Source organism: Hyposmocoma kahamanoa, unplaced genomic scaffold, assembly GCF_003589595.1.
Source record: "Hyposmocoma kahamanoa isolate Upper Pololo Valley unplaced genomic scaffold, ASM358959v1 185, whole genome shotgun sequence".
In the NCBI taxonomy this organism is placed as follows: Eukaryota; Metazoa; Arthropoda; class Insecta; order Lepidoptera; family Cosmopterigidae; genus Hyposmocoma; species Hyposmocoma kahamanoa.
In genome coordinates this window covers 34,726-53,949 of record NW_020653715.1, presented here as the reverse complement: position 1 = coordinate 53,949, position 19,224 = coordinate 34,726, and the positions used below count along the sequence as shown (strand labels likewise).

General features: G+C 37.6%; 1 long non-coding RNA gene across 1 annotated transcript; it reads right to left on the bottom strand.

Moving 5' to 3' along the window:
- Positions 1 to 14,521: 14,521 nt before the first annotated feature.
- Positions 14,522 to 17,216, bottom strand: LOC113226223. Its single transcript, XR_003310079.1, has 3 exons — positions 17,104 to 17,216; positions 15,497 to 15,601; positions 14,522 to 14,549 (listed from the first exon to the last, which is right to left on the bottom strand). It is a non-coding gene; the product is annotated as an uncharacterized LOC113226223 (long non-coding RNA).
- Positions 17,217 to 19,224: the final 2,008 nt, after the last annotated feature.

Here is a 19,224-nt window from a genome sequence, read left to right as displayed (position 1 = left end):
TTTTATAACTACCTCAATGGTCGAACTCAGAGAGTAGAAGTGCGCGATGAAGATGGGTCTTCTAGGCTTTCGGAGGCCGCCGCCGTTGCTGGAGGAGTCCCTCAAGGATCGATTCTCGGGCCTATTCATTTCATTCTCTACACCGCAGATATAGTGAATAGTGTCAGGAATTGTAGGTGCCACCTGTACGCCGACGACCTACAGATTTATGTCTCTTTTGAACCTTTGGATACGCGGTCCGCGATTGACAAATTAAACGAGGATCTCTCCAGAGTTGCCCAATGGTCAGAGTTAAACAACCTTGTACTGAATCCGTGCAAGTCAAAGTTTTTAATATTTGGTACAAGACAACAAATTGAAAAAATCACTTTCAATGAACCACGGGTGATGATATCGGGTAACTCTGTGGCCCGAGTCGTGGTGGCGAGAAATTTGGGTGTTCTTATGGACGATTCCCTTCACTTTGAAGAACACATCCTTGAAATAGTACGAAATTGTTTTTATCGTTTGAAAGTGTTGTACTGCGTGAGAAATGACACAATTAACGTCGATATGCGCATAAAGCTGTGCGACACGTTAATTCTTTCTAAGCTGAATTACGCTGACAGTATTCGGCGGATGCTTACTTGCCCGCACGAGAAATCTTATACAGCGTTTGCAGAATGCGTGTATTAGGTATTGTTTCCCTGTTCCACGATGGGCGCATTTCACCCCTTTTCTGAACAATGTGAGTTTACTGAAGATGGAGGCCCGAAGTCATTTGCATTTTGCGGGACTCTTGTTTGGAATTATTAAGACCGGGCAACCACAATACTTGTATGAGAAGCTTAGATTTTCGTACATGCGCATCAGACACGCTTCTCGACTTGTATGTCCTCGACACAGAACAGCGAGCTTTCGGGGTAGCTTTCGCTATACTGCCTCGAAGTGCTGGAATAATCTGCCACCGCCTATAAAAAATGCTTCTTCATTATTTATTTTTAAAAAACTATTCAAGGCATATTTACTTAACACCCAGCAATCTCCAGCGTAGCTGTTTATGTGTCGAGTTAGCATGTTAGCAGGTTAAGTTATAGTTTATTTTTCAGTTAACTGTTATTACTGTAATTATGATTGTAAGTTAGTTAAGGGCAATAAATTTAATATTTTATACATTTTAATATATATAATTTGATACAGTTTAAAGTTTGGATAAATGTAACATACAAAGAAAATAATATATTTGTTAATTTTAATTTTCAATTTGTATATTTGTGACGTCCACTGTGTTCCGTGCCGCACGAATCATCGCCGAATCCACTGAAAATCAGCGTCGTACCACACTTTCAGTGAGACGGCAATAGCTGAGTGGATGACGGATTCAGTGGCTGCACAGCACACATCCTGTCTCCCTTATCTTTCTTTCTTCTATTAAATTGTATGTGTGCTGTGCTTTACATTGAATAAATAATTTCTATTTCTATAATTACTTGATAATAGTAAAAAAACGTCTCAAAATTGTATTTTAGTTATAACAGAGAAATATTTAATCCAAGAGCAAATTAATTTACTTCAAGTCATAAAGCCACTCTACAACAAAATATTTATTTCTTATTAGAAATGTCCAATTTTGATATGAAAAAAAAAGAATGAAAAATTGAGAGGTACTTAATTATTTGACTGAAGATTTATGTTTTCTAATATCAAAAAGGGTAAATTTACAGGGTTATGGACCCAACAGTACGTCTCACTAGCGTGAAAGTACAGTTCAGTGCCAAACCTTAAAGTAGCTGAAATAGGATGGAATCTTCTCAAATACTTGAGACTATTCAGTGCCGTATAAATGCTCCAGCTTTTTTTTTATGATATATTTTGCAGTTGGCCGCTGATGGCCTGTACTGCGCCACCGGAGAGGTAACAATTTCAAATATATGAGATGACTTTATACTATTGAAGTTAACAAAACGATAGCGCGTTTCAGAGTACAACTAATGCCATCTAGCAGTGGCATGATGGAATTAATTGCATGTTGAAGTTGTGCTTGTTACAAGTGTAGTTTGATTTCATGCTGTAACCAAATTTCTTAAATTATGACTATAAATAACCACCTAACGTACTAGAGATACTACGTATTGTTTCTTTGGATGAATGACTGTATATGATTTTTATGATTACAAGCACAAGTAAAAGTAATCGTTACCGCATGCGCCTTCGGCGAAATGTCAGGACAACATTGACTATGAAAACGCAACGAAATGTTGCTTTAAGAATATACTCTAGAATTTAGAATATTAATCTAAATAGAAAACTACTTCTTTTTTGTTTAAGAATATATTTTCTTAAAATACACCCAAGAAATTTTGAATTCATTTAAGATTATTTAAATTTGATGTAAGAAGTAAAAATTTCTTGATGTAAATAATGTCCAATTAATTGATTAGAAATGAAATAAAATCATGAAGTGAACGTATTTGTCTCAAAGTTAGAATAAAGTTAAGAGTAAAATTGTATTAGAAAAAGATAAGCAGTATTTTTGTAATGACAATATTTTATTACTTTTAATAAATATTTTTTCAGAATCAGCAAATATTTTGAGAAATTGCTCTTTCTTATTAGTAGAAATCGTTTTTTCTGTGTAGACTATAAATTATCTAAAAACTGTCCACAAGACTAAATAAAAATAAAAATAAAAATCAGAAAAATTCGCGGGTAGGCGTAAGCGAAAAACACGCCTTTATCTAATACTCCTATTTAGTCACGTTTAAAAATAGTAGTTTTTGAAATTTTTAGACTTACATGCTATAAATGCATTATAGTAATTGACAGTTTCGCCACCAGCTAACATTCACCACATTAAACCACTTCACTGTTGAATTAATTAACACACAAGTTTTGTCACACAAAACCAGCAATGGACAACATCAGTATGCTGAGAAAGAACATGGACGAGCTGGCTGCCCTTTTTGCAAGTAAAATGGAAATATTTGAGACTTCACTTGCATCTCCCAGACAAGATTCAGCAGTGGTTTCCAGTGAGTTCCATACTTTTAAATCTTTTATATGGAAGGCCGTCTCAGGTCTTTGATCACAGCTGGAATTCATCTATCAGGCCTTAGATGATCTTGACATGAGGTCACGTTCGAATGCCTTGCTCTTGCACGGTGTGCCTGAAGTAAGAGATGAGAATACAATGAGAAAAGCTCTAGACATTTGTTGTAACAACTTAGGTATAAGCGAAGTATCTCAGCCTTCTCTAACCGTATGCTCCAGACTGGGGAGGAATGTGGCCATGGGAAAGCCTCGTCCAATACTTCTACGTTTCTGTGACCATCAACTGCGCCAGAGAGTATGGGCTGCTAAACGTGGCTTGAAAGGCACTGGTATAACCCTGTCTGAATTCCTCACTGCCAGTAGGCATGCTGTTTTTGTGGAAGCCCGTAAAAGACTCGGCATCAAGGGCTGCTGGACTATGAATGGCAAAGTCGTAGTGGTTTGTTCCGATGGGACGTAAAAGAAGGTCACAAATATGACAGAGTTATCGGACTTCACGACCTGCAAACCGACGCCGCCTTCAAATCCATCCAACTCAGCTACAGGTTGTAGCTCCTCAAGGTCTGCTGTTGGTGACTCAATTAATCCACCGCTATCGAGAGCACATGATGTTTCCAACCGGCCTCCAAGTAAAACTCGCCCCACAAGATCTGCAGCTGCGAAATCCAAATAATATGCCGAATTGTCGGCTGCAGTGCGTAGCAAGCAATGTACTTCGTTTTCTTGTTAGCATTTATTTTGGTTCAATAATTTCCAGCAAAATTACTTTCTCATTTCACCCCACTTTTACTTTTATTATTTTTATGCGTAACCTCTAAAAGTTCAAAATTCTGCTTGTTGACAGTTAATGTCATTTATTTTTTATTTTTTTTTATGCTAGTTACGTTCTGTTTCACGCAAGTACCTTAGGGAAGAACTGTTATTGTTGAACATTTTATAAGATCATTGTGTTAAACTTTTTTGAATTGATAATACGTGTAGTTATAAAATTCTTTAATTTATTGCAAATTACTTTAAATTTCTTTATTTTTAATTATTTCTTTTTTTTTCTCACAGTAAATGCCGTTATTTTATTGTCGGGTTTATATACCTATTGTCTTTCTTATTATTAAGTTTAGTGGTTTTAAATTTGTTTTTCTTTTACTGTAATAGCTGCTGGCGAAAGCTGATTGAAAAGGAAAGGTTAATTTGTCTTCATAAATACTATTATATTATATTATACTATATTACATTATACTATATAATATTATATTTATTTTATATTTATATTATATTTATAAACACTATTATTTATACATAAACTATAATTATATCAGCTCAATGTCGGATGTTTTGAACACTGATTCGGATTCTGAATATTTCTCTTTGTCGTCCTCTGCAACTGCTTTTTCGGATGCAGAGGATGACATGCCCTCGCTTGAGGAAAGACTGAAGGTTGCTTTCTCATCTCTATCGAAAAACTTTAACGTTGTGCATATTAATGCGCAAAGCCTTGCTAGTCATTATAACGATCTCGTGACATCTTTCACTAGCAAAAACATTCATGCAGTCCTTATTTCGGAGACATGGCTTAAACCTTCCCTACCATCTACTCAGTACCCTTTACCAGGTTTTAGACTCATTCGTAACGATCGAGCCTACACCATTGGATCCCAGGGCGGTCGTATGAGGATGGTTGGTGGAGGTGGCGTAGCGATTTATCTACGATGTGACATTGACTGCGAGATCGTAGCACAGTCGGTAACTAGCGCGGACTCTCCTGAATATCTTTTTTTAGAAGTCACTCTTCACCACACTAGGGCCCTACTGGGAGTTTTTTACAGTCCTCACCTAAGAGTTGACTATTTTGAGCAACTAGAGTCGGTTCTGGCTGATCTACGTACCCGCTACGAACATATTATACTCATGGGTGACTTCAATACCTGCCTTGTTAAGCGTGACTGCCGATCGAGGAAGTTGCTTTCACTCTTCCACTCACTTTTTTTGAATTGCCTCGAGTTGTATCCCACTCACTTTCCGCATAATGGTCAACCTTCCCTTCTTGATCTGATCATCACTTCTTCTCCTGAGCTGGTTGATTCTCATGGACAGTTTAATGCTGCTGCTTTTTCTTCACACGATTTAATTTATGCTTCGTTCAAAATTCGTCCACCTAAGCGCAGACATAAAACCTTAATGCTCCGCAATTATGCTAAAATAGACAAAAATGCCCTTTTCGATGATGTGCTGAATTCTGATTGGGAGCTAGTGTTTGGAGCGGAGGACGTGAATGAAATGGTTCAAGCTTTTAACTCCATTATTTTGACCATCTTTGACAAGCATGCTCCTCTTCAAGTTGTCCGAGTCAAACATTTCCCCGCGCCTTGGCTCACGCCAGATATCAAGGAGGTTATGGAGAGGCGCAACAGAGCACGTATCAGATTGCGGAAGAATTCAACCAAAATCAATAGTGAGTCCTACATCGAGTTACGTAACCGCTGCAACAAGCTCTGTAGGAGCGCCAGGCGTAAGCATATTCACTCCACTATCGAAGGTTGTCCGCATACTAAGATGTGGAAATATTTGAAGTCACTGGGTATCGGTAAAGCTGATCATGTCTTTCCCTTCAATGTCGATCTTAACGCGCTGAACGACTACTTTGCATCTTCCCCAGTATGTTTAGATTCTGTCATAAAATCGCGAACTTTATCTGTCCTGGCCAATGCACCTTGTCTTGCTTCAGCTTCTTTTGATTTTGGAAAGGTTACGACAGCAGATGTGTTGAAAATACTTAAGTTTGTCACCACGAAGGCTGTTGGTAATGACGGTTTGAGTCTTGACATGATCACTCCAATACAGGACCTAGTAGCTCCTATCCTAGCTCATATCCTTAATTTTTCCCTTTCCAGTGGTGTGTTTCCCGCTGTATGGAAACAAGCCCATGTAATTCCTCTCCCTAAAAAATCAAATCCTTCTTCTTTCTCCCATTACCGCCCTATCTCCATACTTCCTGTATTGTCCAAAATCCTTGAGCACTATGTCCATAATCGACTCACTAACCACCTCCTAAGTTACGATATTTTCAACCATCTGCAGTCTGGTTTTCGAGCGGGCCATAGCACAGTTTCTGCTCTGGTGAAAATCACTGACGACATTCGTCTTAATATAGAAAATAAAAAAGTTACTGTCCTCACTTTATTGGATTTTAGCAGTGCCTTCAGTACTGTTGATTTTAATTTGCTTCTTGCTGTGCTTAGAACTTTAAATCTACCTCCCTTAGCCGAATCCTGGTTTCGTTCGTATTTATTTGATCGTTCCCAGCTCGTAAAGACCGGTGACATGCACTCGGACTGGTGTAGCCTTACGACTGGCGTTCCGCAGGGTGGGGTTTTATCACCTATACTTTTTTCGGTCTTTATCGGTGGAATTACATCATCACTCACGTCTTCTTTCCATCTCTATGCCGATGACCTTCAAATCTATACTGCAGCCCGTCTTGAAGATGTAGTTACTGCTATCGGCACATTGAATTCCGACCTACAAAAGGTTTCGGTATGGGCTAAGAACTACGGACTTCTTTTAAATGCACAAAAGTCCCAAGCCATAATTATTGGCAGTCGCCATTCCATCTCCAAGTTTGAGTCTATGGTGATGCCCAATTTAGTTCTGAATGACACTATTATTCCTTTTTCCACTTCAGTTAAAAATTTGGGCATCATAATGGATCAGACACTTTCTTGGTCGGAGCATGTCGCCGATGTAAGTCGTAAAATCTTTGCATCACTTCATTCCCTCAAGCGGATGCAGTACTTTCTTCCTCTGTCTACCAAATTTATGCTAATACGCACTCTTCTTTTTCCTATTCTGGACTATGGTGACGTCTCCTATCTTGATCTTTCGGAGGACCTTCTTAATAAATTGGAGCGGCTGCAAAATCAATGTATCAGATTTGTGTTTGGATTAAAAAAGTACGACCACATTTCCAAGTTTAGAGATGAGTTGAAGTTGTTGCCTATTCGTTTACGTAGAAATGCTCACATTTTATGCTTCCTCTATAAAATCCTGTTCCATCCCACTTCACCTAGCTATCTACGTGAGCGTTTTCAATACCGTCAGGCTATGGGTGACCGCCTGCGTTCTGGCACCAATTTGTCCCTCGTCCTTCCACAACACAGTTCCCAAAAATATTCGAACTCGTTCACAGTAAATGCTGCCCGTATGTGGAACCTTCTCCCGGTCGAGGTCAGACAGTCGCCTTCGGTTCGGGTTTTCAAGGGTGCTCTTTTGAAGTTTTGGGATTGTTCAGACTCCACATGTTAGAGCTTTTGAAATATTTATTTACTTTTGATATATTTATTTATAGTTTTATTTTGTACATTCAATTTATTATAGACTTTGTATGTATTAATGTATCAACATTACTTAATATATATATATTCGTATGTACAGTTGATTTATTAAATTTATCTGTGTATTTATTGAGTATAGTATATTTCATTTCTTTACTTATCTATTTTTAGTGCCACCCCAAAAACCAACTTTCCTCTCAGATTTTCAAAGGTTAGTTGGAAGAAATCTCTTTATGGGATAAGCTCGCCTTTGTACACAAATATTGAAATTGTTTCTGAAAATTTGTAAGTTACTTTGTGGTACAATAAGTGTGGTACAGTAAGTGTTTAAATAAATAATAAATAAAAACTGTCTACGTTCTATAAATGGTCTCATAGTATTCTAGAAGGGTTACTTGAGAAAAAGATAAGAATTACTCTTAACACTTCCTACAGATAGTTTCTCAAAGCACTCTTGTGATCTACTAATAAATTTGTGTCCACTTTTATTTTAAATTATCTAGAAACCTTCTTCGCGATATCTTGAGGGAATTTGAACTTTTAAAATATTCAATCGAATTAAATTCTATTAGATATCTTATAGTATATATTTAGATGTGGGTGTGCTGCTTGGGCTAAATAATTTGTTTTCGATTTATTGTAGCAGTGTGGGAAACTAATGGTAATACAAGATTTGTATTTTTTACAGATTCTCTGTAAGTCCCATTCTCTATAGTTAAATATAAATTTTATTTTACCTTCTCTTAAGAACCCTTCTCGAGTTATCACGTTACACAGTTTATCCTACATATTCACACTCTTTTTTGTGGCTGTGGGCAATCTTCATCATCATTTTTAACACCACTTTGGTCACCTCCATCCATTGGTTTCCTGGTGACGAGCCCTCAAAATTTATCTCCTGATACACCTCATCTTCAATCACCCTTTTTACTATCTTTTATTAATTAATTTGTTCGATGTCGCACACTTTTTCCAAGTCTTTTGATTATTTTTCTCCATTGATTACTTAAATTCGAGCTATAAATTAGATTTTTCATATTTGTGACCCATTTTGATGTATTTGTTAATCCGTCGCTATGATGATTATTCCTTCAGAAATAAGCCTGTTGAGATTTTCCGAATTAAATCTTTCGCTAGTAGCCTCATTTTGGCCTCGCTGCATATAATTCTCTTGGTCTGAATTTGGAACTTTTGAAAATACGCAAATTGCTATAGAAGCGCCTAAGAGCGGACATTCTGAGATGGGGAGTGACAGCGGAAACACTAACCGCAATACTATACACTAACCGAATCTTCCGCAGGAGTGCTCCTAGAAGATAAAATTAACATACAAACTAATCTGCACCCTTCGGCCCGTCTGCTGCTGCCTCCGCGAGCTTCATCGCTGCGCGCCTCTTCGCCGCCGGCGTCGACTTCTCCGCTGCTTAACTCACGACACACTCCTGCACACTCCACGCCGCGCACTCCTCTAATAGTCTCCAATTTGGTAACCAAAATTGAAGAATTGTTTCTTGGCTTATCATTTTTTTTATTACATCCATTATTTTCATCGCTACACAGCACCCTGCATTTTTATTTCTGAAACATACAATCCCTGCTTTCACTTCCGGCCTCAACGTCTCTCTCTCTCTTATTAAAAGCCAATTATTATTCAAACGTCGATTAGCTATGTGAGAGATATCGACGATTAATGGTCCCTGTTATCCCATTTTCCTGCATCGAGCTCAGGGCCAAAGCGCCCGGTGATGGACCGCCGTTCATCATCCACTACCCGGCACGCGTTCCCGTCGAAGGGCACTCGTGTGTCACGTAGGTGATTTAATGACTAAAGTCTACTGAAATATGAATCACTACGAAAAGACGATACATTTAACGATATAAATATTGCATGCACGCAAAATAAATACAAACCCACAAAAAGCGTGGTGGACTATGGCCCAAACCCGTTTATTGGAAGATACCCGTGCCCAGCAGGAGGACTTATAATGAGTTAACGGTGCTGTTGGAGACATAAATGTTTGGAAAGTTTTAGACACAATTATTAAACCTCAGGGGAAGAGCACAGGAGAGACACAATAGTATGTGAATTCCGTTTTTTTCCTATTCTTTCACGAAACAGACACTTAACAACTAAAAACCTTGCATGATTTTGGGCGGGGGAATGAAAAGCCGTTCCCTCGCCCAAAATCATGCAACTTCTTTACTAGCCGTGGCCTCTAGCGGCGTGATTGGTAATCATAAAATTAAAATGTCAATACAATTGCCTTCAAAACAAATACTTGTAATCATTTTCTAATAGTCCTAATTGCATGCTACAACTTCAGTGTTTATATAATTTCAATGTTTAATAAATGACGAATTAAATAATTATAATTGAACGTTATGACTAAAGCATATTAGTAAAATGTGACGAAGCTCCGAAAGGAACAACTCGCGGCTACTAGCAGTATGTATATACGTATGACAATTGCGAATTTTAAATCAATATGAATAAAAAGTACTATTAAAATTGTGCAAAGGCCTACAGCATTTTGATTGACACATAACTAAATACACGTACCAAAGCGCGAACCCTGAGGCTACCCTGAATGACTGAACTAAAGTTCGATAGAGAACAAACCGATATATTCACACGATTTAAATCTGGGTGATTCGAACCCGGGACCTACTAACAAAATGCTCAGATTGCTAACGAATGTGCCATCGAATTATCACAGAACCAAAGCGGCGCATTTTATTTATTTATTCCAAATAAAACAAAAAACGAAAGCAGTGTATAATTGTCGCTATGTTTCTATTTAGCTTGTCAGGAACAAAAAGCTATAGCCATTTGGCTTAGAAGGTAGGAAGCTACTAAGTCACAGCAATAACAGAAACACGAAGCAGCAATATTGTGGCGGACATATGTCTTATCATAATCGCAGACATTTATCAAACTAACTACCACGTCGCGATGCGACTCACGCGACAGACATATAAGCGACGCACGTTGTGGAACTTCGAAGATAGCGAATAAAAACTTTAAATAACAACATCACCTACACATTGTACGTCCTTTACTTTTTTTTATACACAGGAAAATACGTTACGCATACTCCGCCGCGGGCGATGACATGGCGGGTTATGTGGGACTCTCCTCCGTTGACCCACCCGGCGATACGAACTCGCCCGATGGATCCTCAGAGGCCTACCCATTAAAAACCTGTGTATGCACCCACACCCATCGGTGCCAGCTCGTGGATCCCGTTAAGACTCACGTCCTGCCGGGGACGGATCTCCTCTAAAGAGAGAGGGTCAAATCATGTTCCGCCGCAGCGCGGTGGTGCAATACAGCATATGGACGTCCCACGTTTCCCGGGGGTTGTGAACCCTCTTTTGATAAGAAGATTTCATCACAATGTTTCCCTTTAACACGTATTGCTACTAAACATTAGCAAATAAACATAGCTTAAATAAAATTATAAACGTGCCGCTACAGGGATTCGAACTAGCATAGTAAGCGTTCCCCCAATTCGCTACCACCGCTTTTTTAAAAGTACAATACTAAATTGTTCCGTGGTATTTGTAAAGAATTTATACCTATTTAGCTATAGAATACGCACCACAAATACGATCGATACGATCCGTTAGAACTGGCAAAAAAAGGACGGAAAGACATAATTTTCAAAACTGAACTATGTTCGTCATTCGCAAAACGACATCAACTATTTTTGGGATCAATGTTGTATAATAATGTAAACCGAGTACTAAGTACTTACAACTGAAATCCTATGAGGAAACTGAAATAATGCTAAAAACAATACAATAATAAAATTTTTAATTAACATAAAATACAGGAAATAAAACTTTTCAACCGTGACCATGGGATCTGTAAAGTGCCCGAAACTTTGGTTTGTTTGAAAAACAAATATACGCGATTTAAAACCGGAAAAGTAGTTTCATTTCCTATGTGTAACAATCGCGTAAACCTAAGAACTCGACAACATACAATAATTTATGACAGAATAATTGCAAATAAAATAAAATAAAATGTTCCTTTCTATTACTATTTTTATACTTACACTTACCCGCTCACTCTCTCTCTCTCACGCATGCATACATACACACTCACACGCACGCACACACACACACACACACACACACACACACACGCACACACACGCACACACACACACACACGCGCGCGCGCGCGCGCGCGCACACACACACACACACACACACACACACACACACACACACACACACTCAAACACACACAGCCACACACAATTTACACATTACAACGTATTGTACTGATTTAGCTTTCTAACTTTTGTTATCTTTTCTTTTTATTATTTTTGTTATGAAGTATTAATAGTTATTAACTGCACCTTTGTCACATATTTCTAGATCGAGTCTGAGAGTGGGGGGTCGGAATACTGTACATATATAGGAATATAGTACAGATTCCGCTCTCCCACAATGGTCAAACACATTGTCATTTCAACTTCTGTATGTATCTATTATAAGATCAATACCATTGTGATTGGAAATAAAATGATTATTATTATTGTTATTATTATATATCGGAACCAAATTATGCACCAGAAACTCATTTCGCTTTCCGGTGTAACACGTAACAAAATATATAAAGCGACTCCACAAACATAATTAGTTAAAACATTGTAAAAACTTTATGATGTAATTTTTATATGGGAAGTTGATACATTTGTGTGTTTACTTTATAAAGTACTAGCAAAAAACACTTACCGTTTTGTAATGTTCGTAGTACATATTAAGATACACTTGTTGGTGGGTAGTCACTGTCTAAAAAGAAAGGATTACTTTATACTACCCTATGAAGTTCCTCTACGACGTTAAGAGAAGCGCCATCCATGAATGGAATGTACACAGATTACGAGGTAAGTGACACTTGACGTGTTACGTAGCGTCGCAGTTTAGGAACTGCAACGCTACGAAAACGTTAGCTGAATGCCGATGGGGACATCAGAAGTTTTCCAAGAGTCTTAAACCTCTATCCTTTATTTACCTTTATTTTCTTTTATCGCTAGTTGGAAGTATAACTTATAAATTAATGGCATAGGTACATGCCGCCACAGGGATTCGAACACTCGACCTCTTAATCGAGAAGCTACCATCGGATGTTGCTGTTCCTTTCTCGCACTCGCAGTCAGTGGCGATACGTCTTTAACGTAAGCCATATAATGTCTATCTGCGAAGTCGATCAAATAGCGAGGATTTCGCTCGAAATGAAGACTTCAATGTTTGCGGACGTCACCAAATTGTTTTATCGTCAAGCGAGTCATGGCGTCACATCATATCTTAATAGAAGTACCTTGAAAATCAACTAGATTGTAGCTTTACCGTAATCGCCGACTTAAAATCAAAGTGAAAATATCGTATTTCATAGGTAATCAATTAACACTTGGAATCTTCACATGGATTGTTGCCGCGGCTGGCACCACACCAAGTATCTCAATATTTAGTGTTCTTTTTATTATTAGTGTGAATAGTTCCTGTTTTAATTTTATCAAATTTTTGTATATACATTTCCCTTTTGTGTTTGTTTGTGTTTTTGTTTTGTAATTATTTATTTATGTTTTACGTTGAATGTTTTTATCGTGTTTTGGTTTAGTTCTGTTTTGTTCCGTTTTCTCTTTTTTTTGTCTTTTGTCTTTTGTGGTGTCATTGTGGTAAACAAATAAATGTATTTTCTTTCTTTCTTTCTTTCTTCTGATTGAACACCACTCATTCACAGGGCCGATTTCCCCGGAGAAGAATAAATAAGAAACTTTAACAGACTGTATTTTGTAAATAGAAATTAATTCACATCTATCATTTACAATAAACTGCCTCCGTGGCCGAACGGTTATCAAGCTGGACTGCCACGCAAAAGTTCCGGGTTCGATTCCCTGTCCAGGAGAAATATTTGTATGGCCTACATTTATTGTTCTCGTCAGTTTGGGTGTAATTTGTGGTTGTCGATGTGTGTGTCCATGGCACCCAGGGTTTTCCTAGTGCGGGGCTATGAGTATTTGCCTAAAAAAAATTCGCTTCAATATCATACATATAAACAAAATGTAGAAATAAACATTTTTGGTTTCGTGACAGGCGCTAATAACGGACATTGCAACTGACAGTCTCCGTAACACTGTGAGATAATGAATGTAAAAAAATATGAATTACATCCCTTATTCTTTACTGTTATTAATTTGTCAAATTCATTATAGACTCTAACTCGGAGACTTAAGCATATTTATATCGAGGAGGACGCAACAAACGGCTGAACGAATTTCTGCGAAACGATACAAAAACATGTTGGACTTTCGCCGATTTATCTTTCAGGAATTTACTTCCAGATGATGTACTGCCGAGGTGGCAGCGGCTCGGCTGCTCCAGAGCAGAGATTCCAATCTCCCCCCAAACTATACTATTCCGCAGCCTAAATAGGTACATAGTATCTACGCGTAGCAACAAGGTTGAACCAGTATTAATATCGAAGAGAAATGAACAAACATTGATAAAAGGAAAATATTACAGGAATTTTATTTCAGTGATAAAAGATAAAAAAGATACAGTGATAAAATATAGACTTCTAAGTTCCAATAATAGTAATTCATCTCGAAACTTGGATTACTTAAGTGTGTGCTTAGTCTACACCGATAGATAGTTGGCACCTCATATCTCGGTGTCGAATCGGAGTGCGGCGAACGCGAACGGCGACGCCCAATATTGGAAGCAACAATAACCGAAGATTGATGTCGGAGGCCTCGCGCCTCCGCGCCTCACGACCCCGCTCCCCGCGCCCTGCGACATCCACGCCTGCCAAACGAAAATTTGTTACAGTGCTTATATGCTTATATTCTTTTTGGTTAAATATTTTTTTACTTTCATGCCAAAAGGAACGACACTTATCGACGAACTCTGTCAACTCTGTCTACAACTCTGTCTCTGTCCTACCTGTGACCGGCGGCCATTGTGCCGTTTTTTATTTTCCATCGACACATTTGATAATGGCATATCTTTACAATTTTTACAACTACTCACAGACGGTGTGCGGCAGCCACATTCGGCACTTACTCGTTTAACACAGAAGGTGCGGTGGTTTGGTACCGCCACAAACCGCGGCAGCGCCAGCGGAGGTAGTTCAAAATCAAATGTGTTGTTCGTTTCCTTCGGAAATTTATGTATCTATGAAACATAGTAAAAGTGATCATTTACAGTAAGTACAAGTGTACTTGACATCACGCTGATGTTATGTGTTATTTATCTTATAAACCAAGCGTGAGCTCACGAATGAGCCCAATTTAGCGCAGCGATCGTATGATACATTTGTTTAGAGTGAAAAGAGACATCGACATCCAACACAGAATTTTCAATTTCTAATTAAACATTTATTTCATGATTTTTAAACGTTGTTATGTTCGTAGACTTTAAATAAAATACCAACTCAAATTTTAATACAAAGTAAGAGTTTTCAACTGCATTGTGCCCCTTGGGGTGTCGGTTTAGCCCAAATTTACCGAGACCGCTTCATACAGGTTATCGTGAAATCTTCATGACTTGAGTCGTGATAATTACTGCTCAAACTCGTTGTTTGATGATGGTGATATTAGTACCAAACACCACTTATCTGAATCAAAGCAAGCCAGCAGTCGCCATTTCTACCCTTTCTTAAACCTGGCGTATCATATTTCTCGCGACGCGAACTCGAGAACAACTTAAATTTGTCCGGATAAGTCGAGGACATGACGCGAACTCCACTCAAGTTAGAGTTATTACTTAATTTATAGTGGCTGAGACAAATGCGGTCCCCGCAGGACATAACTTTTTATATAAATCCCTTTCGCCATTTCGCCGCGTACAAACGCGCCTCTACCACCGGCCGCCACTATTTTTCATTCGATTTTAAGCTATTGTTGTTCACCTTTTATCCTTGATTGATATATTAAAAGTTATTTTGAATGAAAACGAAGGACGACCGACACGTACGCTACGCCCGAAGCAAAACGAATGTGATAAATTCTAATAATTAACTGAAGGAATTTATCACAACAATTTTTGCAATGGGTGTAATCGATTGATGGTAATCATTATGACTTGAACATCCAATAAACGCGGATGAGAGCGTCTCTTACTTTTGTGTAATCATTGAACTAGTCCACAAACATATCCGACGTGTCGCGATGCGCCCCAAGGGGAGACACGCGATGTTAGATGCTCCCACATCGGTGTCACGAAAACTAGGAACGAATATGATCACCTTTAAACCAAATGGCAACACACAGTATCCTACGTTATATCCTAAACAAAGTATAAGTGCATTAAAAAACTTTTTAGTTAGATAGTACGAAATGAAACAACATAAGAAAAATGATGTGATATGATTGTGATCTTTTAAATAACAAACATATGAACGGTTAACTTCTGACTGACCCCAGTATAGTACCTGGTAAAGGAATTCATTCCATAGTCTGGGAAGCGAATTCTCGTGTAGGCGTTTATGGAATATTTTTCGACTTACAATTCCAAATATCGATTGTTGTATTGAATGCTGCCCGTAATTCGTTTAAAGAATTAGCCAATCTTTAAAAATTACATTTATTGCAGCGGGGTGTAATTGTGGCTATTGAGTCGAAATAACGAATGTCCTTAAAGTATTGTAGGTATTTATATGTACAATGCTTTAGACAATCGTTATTTCGGGTAATCGTCTTGTGATGTCATGAAGTGACTCCGCGTGGAACGTATGATCCCCACGGCTATAATAAATAAAGGCTTTAAGGGCTCCACTGCGATGGACACGACTCAATTAGACAATTAATGCGTGTTTATTGCTAAATGCTAGTGTGGAATTACGTACCAGCGGCAGCGAGTCTTCCCATATACTACAAGGTGTATAAAATCCTTGACCTTTACGCCGTCTACCACGTCCTAGAGGAGGTCGGTTCGTGTATAGAATATTGGCTATACGTACAGAGAAGGTTAAGAACTAGACGCAGCACAATTTTGATCAGGATTTGACTACCTTTGTGGGTCTGTGAAGGCCGGGATTGCCGACGATCTAATTTGCATGTACCGGCCATTCCATGCGAATGAGATTGATAACTGACCCTACTATACTACGTGTAGTCGATATCGTACTACGCTTGCGCACGGGTAAAACCGTAGTTTCCTAGTACTAGTTTCCACAAAATTATATTTCATACAGAAGCACATAAGAAAGCCTGGATTCTTATTTGGATTTATACTTCCAATAGTTATTATGATTAATAAAATATATCGATACCATTGGACTCCACTAGCTTAAAGGTCAAAATGTCGAAAATGAAATATAATATGTTACAACTTTTGTACAAATTACTAATCAAAATCAGATAGGTACTCCAGAAAACTAATCAGTATAAATACTTGGGTGTTATGATTGACTCCAAACATAGCTTCCAACCTCATATTGATTTGTTGGTTAGTAGAGTCCGAAACTTAATATATGTTTTTGAAGCACTCTGCAATATCACCGATTATATTCTTCTAAAATCAATCTACATTTCTCTATGCCAGTATATTATTACGTACTGTATCACGACCTGGGGCGGAGCTTGTAAATACAGCATGCTAAGACTATAACGCTCTCAAATAACTATGCTTAAAGTTTGTAACTCTCTACCTTTTAGATTTCCTACCCGCTCCGACAGTGCGACAATTGTTTATTCAAAATATCATTAAAAACAACACACTATTTTACCTTATAAACCATCACTTTTAGAACCGAGACATAAATAATCTTCCCATCTAAAGCTGTATCAACTGGCTATGCCCAAAAATTTTTCATTTTTCTCGGACCCTTTTTATCCGCTCACGTGATACATGCAGCCGTAGACGCATACCACACCTAGAGGTGCCGGTGATGATTTTATACCGATTTATCGGATATCGAATTAAATTATAACGGGTGAAAGAACTAATATTAATTACTATTTCGGTAACTACTCAAGCAAACTATAAGGTTTTTAATGCCTGGGTCTGTCATTTAAAAAAAATAAACAACTTCAAAAATACGTCACGACAATCGCGTGTGTTATTGTTTGGGCTGATGATTACGGTGTTTATTTATTGAAAACAGCGTTTAGTAGTGTAGCGTTTTTTAAGTTTACCCTGAATATAAATGTTTACAAACTATACTTTAAGGAGTAATTTCATGGTAAACGTTAGAACCACTCAAACGGAATATTATCATATTTATCCAAGTACAAAAAAAATTTCATTAGTGCTTTTTAAGTGCAGGATTTGCGGTGTATTACTGCATTTTATTTGAGATGTTTTTGTTGGTAGTGCGGAGGGTATTTATTTAGCAATGCAGAATAATATTTTTTATTTATAAAAACTTGTATTTAAACTGAATACCTTTCTAGTTTGCGAAACCAAATAGTCGCCATTTTGCGGTAGGAGGAGCGCATCGCGTGAGCGGTTATAGAATAAAATTAACAACAAAATATCAGTATATAATGTCAACAAAAATGAGTGCAAAAAGAAAGTAAGTAATTATCTTCAAAAACTGAATTGTGAGGATACCGCAGCTCTCCTTTCTATTATCACTTATGATCACATCAGCACTCCTCTCTATCATCGCATTAGGCCCCCAGCACCAATTTCTTAGTTTTATTTACCTAATAAAATCATCGCAACATATACACACATATAACAACAATTCGATTCAATTTTGTAATAAGATTTTTCAATTCAAACTTTTAAACGTATACAGTTTCCCATAAAAGAGTCGTTTACCTTGGTTAAACGAAATCGTGGTGCCATGAGTTTGGACTTAGCTCTAAGATTAATACAATAATTAAAGTAGTCTCTCTTGTATCTCCATTATCCACTTGAAGTATTCTAATAGACGCGGGGGGTGCCTGAAGACCTGTCATACAAGCTAGACCTAGTTTAGGCTCCAGTCTCCCACAACTGTAACTAATTCTAAGTACCTTATTCTTAATATGCGTCCTGTAGCTTTGTGAGGAGAATATAAATAATTTTTTAAATTGTATTTTGTATTGCATTTGTTCGGTTACTTCAGTTTTTTGAGCTTCAATCTCAGGTAAAATATTTAATTTTATGTATGCTTACTTTACGCACAAAAACTGCAATAGCGTTATGTGAGACTGTTACTTACACCATAAACCGTTGTGATATTTGCAACAGAGTGGAGCGTAAGGGTCATTAGTTTTTACAGCAGTGCAAATGCCCTTCTGAAATACACGTTTGTACGTAGTCGTAACTTAACTATGCCATAGAATGAAGAATAATTAAATTTTTCTCACAAACATTAACAAAAAAGTCACAGCAACTTTTCTGAAAAAGAGACAATTTTTGCTCGTCCTGGTATTTTGTCCTCACAACTCACTATTGAACGAACCAAGGTTCACTATGCGGTATGCTATTCGCTCCTAAGTATAAATATAATAATAAAGTAAATATGAAATACGAATATATTGTATCATCCATGGGAGAAAGATTGATTCCGGCCTCTACAAGACTCACTTTAAAACCGAAACATACAAAACTGTCACCAATCTCAGCCAATGGATGACACGCACCGCAGAACGTGCAAAATTATACCCCCACCTCTTTATTTATTTACCAATTACATTAAGGTGCAATCCCTTAATTGTTCTTGAAACAAACATTTTGTGTTATTTATTTTCTCTATCATTTGCTTAGCTAATGAAATCATCCAAATTAAACGTAACCGAAGCGCTATTAAATTTCTATAGTATACAATATTTAATTACATAGTAGTAATAAAGATTCTCAATGTAGGTCCTCTGACTGACGATCACAAATAGGGCTGTATGTCCGAAAAAGAAGT